Raw genomic sequence first — 14599 nt, forward strand, 5'->3', positions numbered from 1 at the left:
AATAAGCATAATAGAATTTATGATTCTATTTGGTTAGAATAATTAGAGTATTCTTTTAGGTGATGGGGAGTCTAGGTACAAGCCCTGGGGCTCTTCCATCTAGGGTGGGTGGGGTGGGGTCTGGTTTTCCAGTTGGTATGTCTTTTCCATAGATACTTGGCATATAGCTCTAAGTCCACAGCCCGGCCCAAGATGGAGTCCTGCTTTCAAGATGCAGCCTATTCTGTCTGTTTCCTCCTTCAAGACAAGAACACACTTTCTGGCCCTCGAACAGGTCCTTCTTTCTGCAACAGAAAGACTTCAGTGTCGTTTTAGTGGTGTCCTTGGTTGGCCAGACCTGCTGTTCCGACACCTCATCCTACGGTCTTCTGGAGCCCTGGGGTTGTTCTAACATACCTAGCAGAGGAGATGCTCACGCCCATGGCGTTGCCCTAAGCTTACATCCTAAACGAATTCCACAAATATTTCCTGAGTTCTTGCTGTCAGAAGAAATCAGAAGTTTCTAGATGTGTGGAGATAATTAAGAAGACCACATTTTCATAGGGCTCAGGAGCTGGAATTTAAAATATTGCATTCTTGTGGGGGGGGGGGAGGAAAGAAACAACCAGTTATGTTTTAAGGATGGCTGCCATAGCTTTTAAAACATTGCCTTGCTATGACTAACACACAAGCTAACTATTACCACAGCGCTTCTCATACTTTAATACATACTTAAATTATTTCATACTGGGGGCTTCCCAGGTGGCTCAGTGGTAAAGAAGCCGCCTGCCAAACAAGAGACATAGCTTTGATCCTTGGATCCAGAAGACCTCCTGGAGAAAGAAAGGGCAACTGTCTCCAGTATTCTTGCCTGGGAAATCCCAAGGACAGAGGAGCCTGGTGGCCTATTGTCCACGGGTTTGCAAAGAGTCAGACAGGACTTAGTTACTAAACGACAACAGCAAGGTTAAAATACGATTATGAGTCAATAAGTAGGTCTGGGATAGGACTTGGGATTCTAAATATTTCTCCAATCTTCTGCTAGTGTGTGAAAGGTACTCTAGGAGTAAAACCAACCAGGACTCCGTGGGGCTCCTGCTCACAAAACCCTGTGTTCCCTTCCCTGATTTCTGAAGGGCAGGTTCAAATGATCGCTAATCAGGGAAGGGAGAGCTTGCAGAGACAAGAAAGGAGCAGTCAAGAAATACTAGTTTGCAGCCTTGGGGCAGAGTCCTGGTTCCCCCTCAAGGGAGACACAGAACACTGTTCTTGAGTTCTTCCAAACTAACTCTCACCAAAGGGAGGAACTGATGAAGCACTTCTCCTTCCGGAGAAGGTCACAGTTCACCCATAATCACAGGAGGCCAGGGGATCTCTGGGTTGAAGAAATCCTTCTGACTATGAGCCTTACCAGCAACTGCATCCCCTTGGCTATAAAACTCCTCAAGACCCCAGGTTGGAACACACCAGTTTTGAGGGCATTAATCCTCTTTGGACCCCTTTGTCTGGCAAAGCAATAAAGCAAGCCTTTTCTATTTCACCCGAAACTCTTCTTGTCTCTGAGATTTAATTCACTGTCAGGGTATAGAGGCTGGATTCAGATTCAGTAGCAAGTGCTTAGCAAATGCTATGAATCATCTTTCTGAGATACCTTGAATGGCACCTGGGAACCTCAGTGGAGGCTGAGTGCTAGTTCCAGGGCAGTTGTCACCCTCAATAAAGGAAGAGAACTCCGACAATGTGTTATTTTGAGATGTCTCATTTCTTCTTTAAAAAACAGTGAGATACAATAAGCGTAATTGTACAGACAGGTTAAGTGACATGCATATCATCAGAGGGTAAACCGACCCAAGTTTCAGGATTTGGCCCGACAACTAGAATGACCTTGAGATTTAATCGCAAGTCTTGACTTTCACCCTTTTAGGGGCTGTTAACTGAAGTGTGGATAAGTGAACCGACTCCCCCATCTCAGTGATGAATGTCCTTGAGGTCAGCTGAACATCCATCTGCCCCTGCAAGTCAGACTTGTTTCCTTGTCTCTAAAGTAACTTGATGCGGATGCTTGTAAATCAGCGTATTGGCATTTGGCCTCATTTAGTGTGAGAAGAACTTAGAGGGGTGCCCGTTTCTGGTTTATTTTAACTTTCAATTTTCTTAATCCTCTCCCTTGCCCCTCCCCCATCTTCTTTCTGGGAACTCAAAGAGTTTGGCCTCCCTGAGTAGAGCCATTCTGAGGAATTCACACCCACCCTTTTAGCATATGCATGAATCCCAGAAAGTCTCAAGATTTGATTCTGTCCACATGGGAGTGAGCATTAATTACATCAGTTACAGATCTGCCCCCTGCTGTTCAGGGAGTCTAAAGTCCAAGTTCTTGGGTGTGTTGAGCCATTAAGGGATTTTACAATACAGAACAAAAGGCATGGAAACTCAATTGCTAGAATAATTTAAGAGCTCTTCACACCACTTCAGCTAAATACCCCCATCTTCCACTGATAAGCTCTAGGGCAGTTAATTAAAACCTTTACCTTTTCAATCTTGGAGAGTATTGAATCCCAGATGATTTCTTTCCCAAAGGAATTAATTTTAAGGGACAGAGAAAAGAAGGAAACAGAAGTCATATTATTTCCTATTTAAAAAAAAAAATCAGACATGCATTTTTTAAGCCAAATAGAAAATTTCAGAATAGATTTTTAATTTATAAGTGCAGAAGATACTCGTTAAGAGAAAAAAAAAATTGATATCAGTGTTAGATTTTGAATGCTTACCCTCAATCCACCTGTAAAGTGTATAACTTCCCCAAAACTTTTAGTCAGTAACAGCTTCTTTATTATTAGACTTTTTATGGGTTTGAAATGTATTCTATATGCTTAGTGATCCTAAGTCAAACGTCTCTGATTGCCACTTTATGTAAACTATGTGAAGTCTGAACCACCAGTAAATCAAAACTCAATCCCTTTTTATACAGGTCTGGACACTTCCATATTTCAACTTAGCTCAAATCAATCACCTTTTTCAACATCTTGCCTCTCTATAATTTCTAATACATTTAGCCTTCAACCATATTCTGGCTCTTATTCCTAAAACTGACCCTCCCAACTCAGTTCTTATCTCTGTTTTCATATTTTTGATTATTTTATAAAGGCCCTAGTTTGCAAAGTTTCATTCAAAAAAAATAAATAATAAAACCTCCTAGATGCAATATCAGAGCTACTTGTTTTCAGAATGTAGCATATTTTCCAATGTTTTCTTTGTTTTGTTTTCATAGCACTCCTGTAAAACCAAGATATTATAATAAGCAATTTACATTAAGCCATTTGCACAGAGCTGTTAAGAGATAAGGCAAAGTTAACGCAAATCTGAATTTAAGCTCACAGAATTTATTAAATTTAAATTTAGAAATGTACATCTGTCACACAGGATACTGAGACAAAATAAGACACAGACGGTATTTCCAAAGAGCAGTCAACATTATCACTTGGGGAGAACAGTGGGGCAAGATGAGAAACAAAAGGTGTATTGTAAACCATTCTGCTGAGAACCTGAGCATGCATTGGCAAGTTGAGAAGGCAGTTTGGAAAGTTTTGGATAAGCACTTGAATATTTGGAAATTAACTTATCAGTGCTTGCAAGCAAGGAGCCTCATTGCAGAGAAGAGCTTGAAGGCATCTACCCACACAATTCCCATTGTCATCCCTAAAACAAACACCTCAGAATCCCTTCAGATCAATTCGACTCACACCGGTTAGGGTGGTGCAGTGTGGGGCTCACCTATGAAACCAGACTTTTCACCTTTAATTATTAGAATTGACATAAATTTCAAGATGCTAGTATGAAATCTCCATTTGTCCCGTAACATCCAAACAAACTTCTCAGACGTGCACCTGTCAGAATTTACTTTGAGGATACTGATAAAAGAGACAAAAGAATTTCTTGTATTTCTTCTCTCGGACCTAATGCAATATTAGCAGTTGTACACACTAAGATATTAATCTCTTGGAAGAGTGTTTTGTGTGCGTGTGTTTCTTTCAGCCTCCGGCTGAAGTTTTGAGCGTTTGAGACTAATAGTTCCTCTTTTTTTCAAGACTCTGCTTTTTGAGGATTCAATTTTTTGATGGGCGTGACAGAACCTCACCCCTAAAGTACTTTAAAAGACTAAGGTAGGTCAATTCATGCAGCAGTTTTATATTAGGACTTGAATTGTGGGGAAAGATAAAGTTGATACTTTTCTTATTGTCCCTACTCAGAGGGTAATCAACCAACTGACCCCAGGAGTCACATCCCTGAGAAAGAAAGGGGAAACTGGCATACATTTTTTAAGTCATCCTATTCATTCTTCTTCTTGTTATTATTTCATTTTTGCGGCCACATCTTACTGCATGTGTAAAGAAGGCAATGGCACCCCTCTCCAGTATGCATGTGGGTCTTAGTTCCTGACTAGGGTTCAAGCCCATGCCCTCTGCATTGGAGCACCGAGTCTTAACCACTGGACCATTAGGGAAGTGCCCTATTCATTTTTTAACTCAGTCATACACTTATTTATACATGTAGTCTGTTATCTGTTAATACACTGCTAGTTATTTCAATATTCATAGTCTTTCATCACCTTCCGTGTTCCAAGTACATGCAGAGTGAGGCACATTTGACTAAGGTATCACTGCAAAGAACTACAGGCACAACAAGGGGACATTCAGAGGGCCCAGAACATGGCCTTGCACAGCAGATGGGATTTTACCCGAATCCTGAGGCGCACCTGGAAAAGTGACAGGCAGGCAAGAGGGAGACAGCACTGAAAGGCACAGGCAGTCACAACTATGATGTTGTTGTTGCTGTTTAGTCACTAAGTTGTGTCTGGCTGTTTGCGACCCCGTGGGCTGCAACATGTCAGACCCCTCTGTCCTTCACTATTTCCCAAAGTTTGCTCAAATTCATGTCCATTGAGTCAATGATGGTATCTGAACATCTCACCCTCTCCCGTCCCCTTCTCGTTTTGCCTTCCATCTTTCCCAGCATCAGGGTCTTTTCCAATGAGTCAAATATGATAATAAGCATGATTAAAGTGTAAGTCCCAGTCTGAGAACTTGGAGATTAGGTCTTGCATAGCTTTGGGAAGAAGTGCAGTGGGACCAAGAGCTGGAAGTGGCGTCAGGTGAAATGGGGATCCTGGGCAGATCAACGTGAGCACTTCTTCACATTATGTGCTTTTTTCCCCCATTCACTTTCAGTGCCTCATTACCCCTGCTTTCTAGATAAGTGGGAAGTATAGGTGGTAGCTGACAAGAACATTTGGCGGGGAGTGGATAGCTCAGCTGCTCTGGGAAAGCTTGGGAGATATCTGTGTGTGAGTGTTTATGTTCATATCACTCTTAGGGCTTCAAAGACCTCTGTAAGTACAACTGAGGGCAGTAGTCATGTACAGCGCAAGTGGTTCCATCTGAATGGACACTTCTCTATATGGCGTCTTTCCCTTTGACTTTTTCTTTTCTTTCTTCTTTTGCTTTTTTTTTTTAAGTTATTTATTTTCAATTGAAAGATAATCGCTTTGCAGTAGTATGTGGGTTTCTGCCATACATCAACATGAATCAGCCAGAGGTATTCATATGTTCCTTCCCTCTTAGACCTCCCTTCCACCTGCCACCCCAACCCACCCCTGTAGGTTGTTACAGAGCCCCAGTGAGTTCCTGAGTCACACTGCAAATCCCCAGTGGCTATCTGTGTTACACACGGGAGTGTATATGTTTCCATGTTACTGTCTCCATTTGTCTCACCTTCTTTCCTCCTTGCCTACCACCCTGAATGTGCCCAATCTTGTTCCTCTGACTTTAGGTCTTTCAAGCAAAGTCCCTGAGCACTCTTCCTTTCATTGAAATTTTTACCAGGGTGGTTGGATCCACTGACATCCTGGATTTTCATTGGTATTGTTTCATAATTTTATGACCATTTGCCCATATTTATTTTATCCTGAATAATGCATGGGAGCAACATCTCTAAAAACTTCATGTAGTCTGTGATATGATAAACTGGTGGTAAGAGGTAGAAGCTGTCATTTAAAAATTTAAAAGATTTTGAAAGGGACAAAAAAGTTCACTGGGCACTCCGCTTAACACATCTTTTCACGTTAACTCATCTTTCATTGTTCTTGAGTTTTTCAAAACTCTGTGTAAAATCTGTACTACTGACTGTATAGTATCAGTATATCTGCACGTAAATAATGCTGTTGCTGTTAAGACCATAGCCCGCTAGGCTCCTCTATCCACAGGATTCTTCAGGCAAGCATACTGGAGTGGGTTGTCATTTTCTTCTCCAGGGGATCTTCCCGACCCAGGGATCAAACCGGCATCTCTTATGCCTCCTGCATTGGCAGGCAGGTTCTTTAACACTAGCACCACTGGAGAAGTCTTATGCAAACAACGCCCATTTATAAAAACAGAAATATTGTAAAGTGGAGATTCAATTGATTTTTTTTTAATTTTAATTTTTACTTTATTTTGCTTTGCAATACTGTATTGGTTTTGCCATACATTAACATGAATCAGCCACAGGTATACATGAGTTTCCAATCCTGAACCCCCCCTCCCACCTCCCACTTCATATCATCTCTCTGGATCATCCGTGCACCACCCCCAAGCATCCTATATCCTGTATTGAACATAAACTGGCAATTCGTTTCTTACATGATAGTATACATGTTTCAATGCCATTCTCCCAAATCATCCCACCCTCTTCCTCTCCCACAGAGTCCAAAAGTCCGTTTTATACATCTGTGTCTCTTTTGCTGTCTCGCATACAGGGTTATCATTACCGTCTTTCTAAATTCCATATATATGTGTTAGTATACTGTATTGGTGTTTTTCTTTCTGGCTTACTGCACTCTGTATATTACTCAGCCATTAAAAAGAATACATTTGAATCAGTTCTAATGAGGTGGATGAAACTGGAGCCTATTATACAGAGTGAAGTAAGCCAGAAAGAAAAACATCAATTGATTTTTGTTTATGAACTTTAACCAATTTATACATTCATTTCAGTGATCCCGATGGCTATATAATTATGTGGTTTTTTTCAATTTGCCTTTAGTTCTAATACCTTACTGTTTCCTTTATTAATTAATCAGTTAAATGAAATATTTGATATTGTTTTACTATATACTTGTAAAGATTTTATCCTAAATATATGGTTTCAGTGCGGGGGAGGGCACACTGCATAGAGAGCTTTCAGGATCTTAATTCCCTGACGGGGATAGAACCTAGGCCCTCAGCAGTGGCCATTCTGAGTTCTAACCACTGAACCGCCAAGGAATTTTGTAAACATATTCTTTAAATAAGGTGAGGAACACTGCTTCTGGACACACAATCACTGGCACAGTTCACCAGGCAGGCAAGCCATTTTTAAAAAACTCTGTTCCTCTCTAATATTTCAATGAACTAATGACCAGAGAAGGATTAAATGAGAAGGGTATTTTCCCCCTGTTTTCAATAAATAATATGAAAACATGTGGATCATTAACATACAAATGAAAAATTATTTATTGTAATTGAAAGACCTATTAGCCAACATACCACCCCACTCAGTGAAATAATTAATTATCTCGGTCCATATCAAACTGTGGTTCCATGTTTAGTTTTTGCACTTTCTTGTTTTTTTAAAGACAGTTGTTTTCAGTAAACTGGGGTGATGTCTCTGAGTGATAGTGGTACTTTCATTGCAAACTTTTCAGAATAAATGAATTGGCATGATTTTAGCAGACACATTTCTGTCTTAAGAATAACTAGGGGTTTCCCTGGTGGCCCAGTGGCTAAGTCTCTACACTCCCAACACAGCAGGCCCAGGCTCCATCCCTGGTTAGATAACTAAGATAATGCATGCCACATCACACAGGCAGAACAAAAGAAAATCAAACAAAATTTTTTTTAAATGTATAATTGCTGCTGCTGCTAAGACACTTCAGTCGTGTCCGACTCTGTGCGACCCCATAGATGCCAGCCCACCAGGCTCCTCCATCCCTGAGATTCTCCAGGCAAGAACCCTGGAGTGGGTTGCCATTTCCTTCTCCAAAGCATGAAAGTGAAAATTGAAAGTGAAGTCACTTAGTCGTGTCCGACTCAGCGACCCCATGGACTGCCGCCTACCAGGCTCCTCTGTCCATGGGATTCTCCAGGCAAGAACACTGGAGTGGGGTGCCATTGCCTTCTCCAAAACTACGTACTTAGAAAAAAAGAGGGAAGGAGGGAAGAGGAGAGGGAGGGGAGGAAGGAGGAGAAAGAATGACACCTTATGGCCCATTTAGTATATTTAATATATTTCTCTTCTGCAGGGGCTGCGGTAAACAAGACAAGATGAAATGCTAGAGGTATATGAAATGATAATTAAGAAAATGCTCTTAGTTTTTTCAACCTTTACATAACTAGCGTCTGAGCAACTTTTACCCTTCTTACTTATGAAAGAGAAACTATTTGTCATTAAGATTTTTCCATTGTCTCTTCACTGCAACATACCACTTTGCTGGACCATGCCCAAAATTCTGAGTCTTTTTGAGATTAGAGATCAAAATATTTTATTAATGAACCATGACCGTTTCTTGGCTTGGGGCAACACTGGCTTCTACAACATCATTTTCCATCTAGATTAAAATAATTAAAATTTAACCATCCAGCATCAGTTTCAAGACTGTAAAATATTTTGACATGCACGCATGTTCAGTCACTTCTGACACTTTTGTGACCCTTTGGACTGTCCCTTGCCAGATTCTTCTGTCCATGGGATTTTCCAGTCTGGAATCCTAGAGTGGGTTGCCATTTCCATCTCCTGGGGATCTTCCTGACCCAGGGATTAAACTTGTGTCTCCTGCATTGGCAAGCAGATTCTTTATCACTGAGCCACCTGGGCTCTCACCAATACACATTTTTGTGATTTAGTTTTCTAGAGTGGATTTCCTTAGCCTGATTATTTTCATGAGTCATTCTTACCTTTGTACCTCCTAAAGCATCTTCACTCATATTTGTTGCTTTAAAATTTACATACTTTTATGATGTACTCTTCCTTATAAATAAGATTTTTAAAACATGTTAAACAGTTGTTAGCTCCTGAAAAAGAAAGAAAAATAAACGTCCCAAAGGTGACGGTCCATTTGGGAGAGACAAATACCAGACCAACAACCCAGATCCTACTGTGTTGTTTATAGGTATCAGGTTAAACACATGGAAAAATTTGATTAATATTTATGTTTGAACTTAAAGGTTAGAGCAACTGAAATTTTAAGAAGTTTTTTACTCTGGGAGGAGTTAAAATTAAAATTTTTCAGTGAAAAAGTCTAGTAGTTTTTTATTGTTTATGAAATTAAAAGACGCTTACTCCTTGGAAGAAAAGCTATGACCAACCTAGACAGTATATTCAAAAGCAGAGACATTACTTTGCCGTCTAAGGTCTGTCTTGTCAAGGCTGTGGTTTTTCCTATGGTCATGTATGGATGTGAGAGTTGGACTGTGAAGAAGGCTGAGCACCGAAGAATTGATGCTTTTGAACTGTGGTGTTGGAGAAGACTCTTGAGAGTCCCTTAGACTGCAAGGAGATCCAACCAGTCCATTCTGAAGGAGATCAGCCCTGTGTGTTCTTTGGAAGGACTGATGCTAAAGCTGAAACTCCAGTACTTTGGCCACCTCATGCGAAGAGTTGACTCACTGGAAAAGACTCTGATGCTGGGAGGGATTGGGGGCAGGAGGAGAAGGGGACGACAGAGGATGAGATGGCTGGATGGCATCACTGACTCGATGGACGTGAGTCTGAGTGACTCTGGGAGTTGGTGATGGACAGGGAGGCCTGGCGTGCTGCGATTCATGGAGTCGCAAAGAGTCGGACACGACTAAGCGACTGAACTGAACTGAACTGATGCCCATTTATAACAAAACCTATCAGAAAATCTAAAACATTGCTTTATACTTTGGTTTTCAAATATTTTTATCTTTTTTTCTCACTAAAGATATTAACAGTGCCCTGCAGACAGTCTGGAAAACATGAAGATAGTTAGACTATTAAGATCACCAATAGTCCAACTCTTTGGTTAAGATTATCATTAACCTTGTGACTTATGCTCTACAAGGATGTCTTGTATACATACGTAAATCTTATATTTTTTAACCTGCTTTTAATGTTACTGATGTTTCATAACCTTTCTTTCATAGAAATAAATCTGTGAAAGGTAATGTTTAATAGCTGCATAGACATTATCAGAGAGGTAATTTCATAGGTAATATCATTCTTTATAAATGTGCACTTTCCTTAATAATTAATAATTACAAATAGTACTTTGCTGAACATTCATGTCTGTCTATGCAACTGTCTCTAGTATTCTTGCTCAGAGAATCTCACGGGCAGAGGAAGTTAGTGAGCTATAGTCTACAGAGTTGCAAAGAGTTGGATATGACTGAAGAAATTTAGTACGTTTGCATACTACATCACAAATAGAATTGTTTCAGCAAAGTTATTAGTATGTTCCACTTTAAATATTCTGGGCAATTAAAAAACAAAGATATTCATACTTTAAAATCTTTTGGTCTATAATGTCCAGTTGTCCTCCAGAATTATTGAAATGCTTCATGTACTCACCAACAGAGTGACAGGAGGCAAAGCACTGAAAAATAATTTCTCTTGGCGAACAATATTTATTAAGCACCCATTAGGAGAAGTCTAATCCCACTTGAAATATTTTCAAAATTACTTTGTGAAGAATATTTCTTCTTATTGTTACTAGGTAAAAGTGTTCATCATTCAAAATGGATTATGTTAAGGATAGATTTAAAATGTTCTCTTTCAAAAGTATGGAAATAATTTTTTTAGCCCATGTCTATCTCAAGTTATATTTGACCCGGGAACTAATTAAACATAATTAGATGTTATGTTTAGCAATCATAAGAGGAAGAAGAGGAGGAGGAGGAGGGACAACAAAAATCTTTTTGAATTCCCACCTCTGAGAAGCAAGGTGCTTTCCTTGTCATACTCCCCTCAACTATTTCCATTTCTGCAAAAAAGGTACTCATTTATGGAAATGGAAATTACTTCTTCAGGGAAAATTGCAATTAAATGTCTAGCAAGTTAAGTAAACACAATGCAGACTTAAGGATTATCAAGGATCATCTTGATAAGCAGCAGCTGATAGCAGAGTGACTAAGGCGTCAGTGCTGCTCTGCTTCACAAACACTGGGAACCCACATACGCTGTTGTCTACAAGTTGTCATGTGAGATAATAATAAACATCATGAAAATATACTGCCATGAGGCTAAGATTGGGAGACTTGACTCTCATAGTCATGCCCCTTGTGTTTATATTTCTGTTTTAGGATGTTCCTCTTTGTGCTTGTGTGTGAGGGTGTATATCATTAAGGAGGACTATTAATAACAATGCTCTGTGTTTGAGGATTTCACCATCAAAAGATTCTACCTCCTATCCAGTGAGTCTTAATATCACCTCTTAATGACAACCACAAAAGCAACTATAAATTGCAACTGTTTGCATGTAAAATAATGCTGGGAACATTTTTAAGTAATAGAACTCCTAGAGAGAAGTGGGTTATTGACATTTCTGTTAGCATTTGGAAAATACCCACATTTCTAAACCAGACAGTAGCCATAGATGAGCAGATATGGACAGAAGAGCATCTCTTTTCGTTTTCCTCAATATCACACTTGATTGTCGTCTGTATGACTGTTTCCACCCCATCAGACGTGCGGGTAGGGTACACGATAAGGTTGTGTTCATGACCTTTTAACTGAAGTATCAGACACTGGAAATGGAAATGGCAGCCCTATCCAGTACTCTTACCTGGAGAATCCTATGAACAGAGGAGCCAGGCAGGCTGCAGTCCATGGAATCACAGAGTTGGATGTGACTGAGCGACTTTAAATTTTACTTTCAGACATTGAGACTTTCTAACCACCTTTTTTTTTCTTTTTTTGGTCTCCTGAAACATGTAAGTAGAAATTTCTTTTTTGGAGTTTCTAGATATGGCTAGCTCTAAAAAAGGAAAGGGAGTCGAATAATCCACATAAAAGATAAAAATCAAGAAAAACAGCCATTGCTGAACTTGAAAAAATGAATCTGCTGACATGTGACAAAAAAGAAGTGGAAAACCCTATGACCCTGGCAACAACTGCCTAAATTCTTTCCCCCATGTTTCTCCAAGATTCACAGATTTTTAGACACTAAAGAACATAAATGTTGAGTGAACAGTATCAGATGTCCTTCAATATTCTCGGCAGTGCCCTGGGGTTCCATCTGTATTTCTGTGTACTCAGAGGCCAGGTGAGAGATGCTAAGTGCTCATTGAATTTGTAGTTTAAGGTGCTGGGAAAATAATCAGGATCTGCATAGCCTGTCTTCTGGGCAACACTTGTTTACCAAACATATTGCCTTTAAGAATGTAATATTGAATCCAAACAGCATGAAAAAAAAAAAAAAAAAACAAATGAATGGGGTAATTCATTTCCACATTTTCTCTATAGCTTTTCTTAGAATTGCCTTAATATACATCCCAGTTCAGTTTCACTGAACTAACAAGAAGCACTCTGGGTGCCCTGGTTTTCCAATACTTCTGTCCAAAAATACCAAAATTGTAATGATAAAGTGCAAAATAAATGCAAGAGACACAGTGAAAAATGACTGAGACTCAGATCCTAAGTCATAATTTACTCAAAGGGACCTGCTGATGTCATAAGCGGGCAAAGTAAAGCCTGAGTTATATTTAGCAGGATTTTAAGAGTCAACTATCACAATTTATCCAACCTGCAGCTATCAATTGTCTTTTCTGCATCTATCCATCTTGAAAATTGGTAACTAAGGAGAAAAAAGTTGCTAGGTAACAACAACAACGATGCACTGCGAAACAGACTATTCTTTCGAAGGTTCTTATCCTTTGTGAGTGATAAACAAAAAGTGCTGTATTGTGTTCTTCTGAACGAAAATCAAAGCTAAATAAGAACAATTTTAAAAGGATCAAGGAAATCACTTAAGAAAAACATATGCTGGCTTTGTAATCAATGCACATACAATGTGTGTTTTTTATCAGATAGTTTTCTTGACGTGAGAAGAAGTTTTATCTTTCATTGTTATTTCTCTAAACTGAAGAAATGTTATTAAATATTGGAGGATATTTTTTCCCCTAGGCTCTTGTACTATGGTGTGTACAACATAGAAGAATCACCAATTAAGTGGGCTTCGTGTTTCAGACCAGAATGTAGACTCTTGGTAGGAATTCCATCAGTGAGAAAGTTCCTCTGCTCTGGACCTCTGCCCCCTCCTAGTTTCAACCTACCCCTAGCCATCACCTCACTACCATATTTGCTTATTTTTGCTGTTGTTTAATCTTTTGGCCATGCCAAGAGGCATGCAGGGTCTTAGTTCCTCCACCAGGGATCAAACTCACAGCCCCTTCTGTGGAAGTGCAGAGGCTTAACCACTGGACCACCACCAAAGACCCTCCTTTGGTTTTCTACATTTATTGCCTTTGGGCTTCCCTGGTGTGTTTGGATTTTAATAAGCTGTCTCTGTGCCTCTGCCCCTCCTGCTCCACGCCCCCACCCCACCTCCACCAGCCACCCCCTCACCCCTCCACCCCCACCATACACACAATTCCATCTCAGAAACAGAGCAGAATTGACCATTGCAAGCTAAGTTGTTCTAAGGGAAGCGAGATCTCTGGGATATTTCCCCTTACAAGATCATGAGTTACCTTTCTCTCTCATGCCCATTAGCACTGACAGTGGCATTAACGTCAAAACCCCTTCTTGTCAAGAATGTAAATTCTAGCTCATTCCCTTATCTTGTTTCCTAATCCATAAGCCATCCAAGACAAGGCTTTCCAAATACATAAAACCTCAAACAGTTTTTCTTGTTGCTGAATAAATGTGGAGGTCTTTCCACTCCAGTATTTTCACAAAAAGGATGTCCCGTGGCAACTACGCTTCACCCATCGCCTTGTGTTCTTTCCATTGATTCTATGTGTCTCCATACATTCTAGAAAGAATTCAACAAATGATAGGATTACCCTTAGCATAAGCCACAGACTCTCCGTGTTAGAGTCTTCCTGGTTTTTTTCTTTTTTTTTTTTCTATTTTTTAATTTATCTACCTGGTTGTGTGGGGTCTTAGTTGAGGTACATGGGATCTTTGATCTTCACTGCGGCATGCAGAATTTTTTAGTTGTGGTCTGTGGGATCTAGTTCCCTGACCAGGAATTGAACCCAGACCCCCTGCATTGGGAATACAAAGTCTTAGTAACTGGACTACCAGGGAAGTCCCTGGGTTCTTGATAAAAATGAAAGTTTCTCTATACATTCAGACTACTGAATTATGATCACTAGTGAGTGTCTTAGAAGCAACATTTTAAATGAACACCCAAATTTCATCCTTTTGAATGATGTATTTGAGAGAAAATAATGAGTATATCAAGATCCCTGGTTTACTGTTGCTAACACAGTAGATCTTAAAAGTCCTTACTATAAGAAAAAAAAAAAAAATTTGTAACCATAGGTGGTGACAGATGTCAACTGAATTTACTGGGGTAATAATTTCACGATATATACACATAGCAAATCATTATGTGGACACCTAAAACTAATACAACATTATT

This window comes from Capricornis sumatraensis, chromosome 12 (assembly GCF_032405125.1).
Source record: "Capricornis sumatraensis isolate serow.1 chromosome 12, serow.2, whole genome shotgun sequence".
Taxonomy (NCBI): Eukaryota; Metazoa; Chordata; class Mammalia; order Artiodactyla; family Bovidae; genus Capricornis; species Capricornis sumatraensis.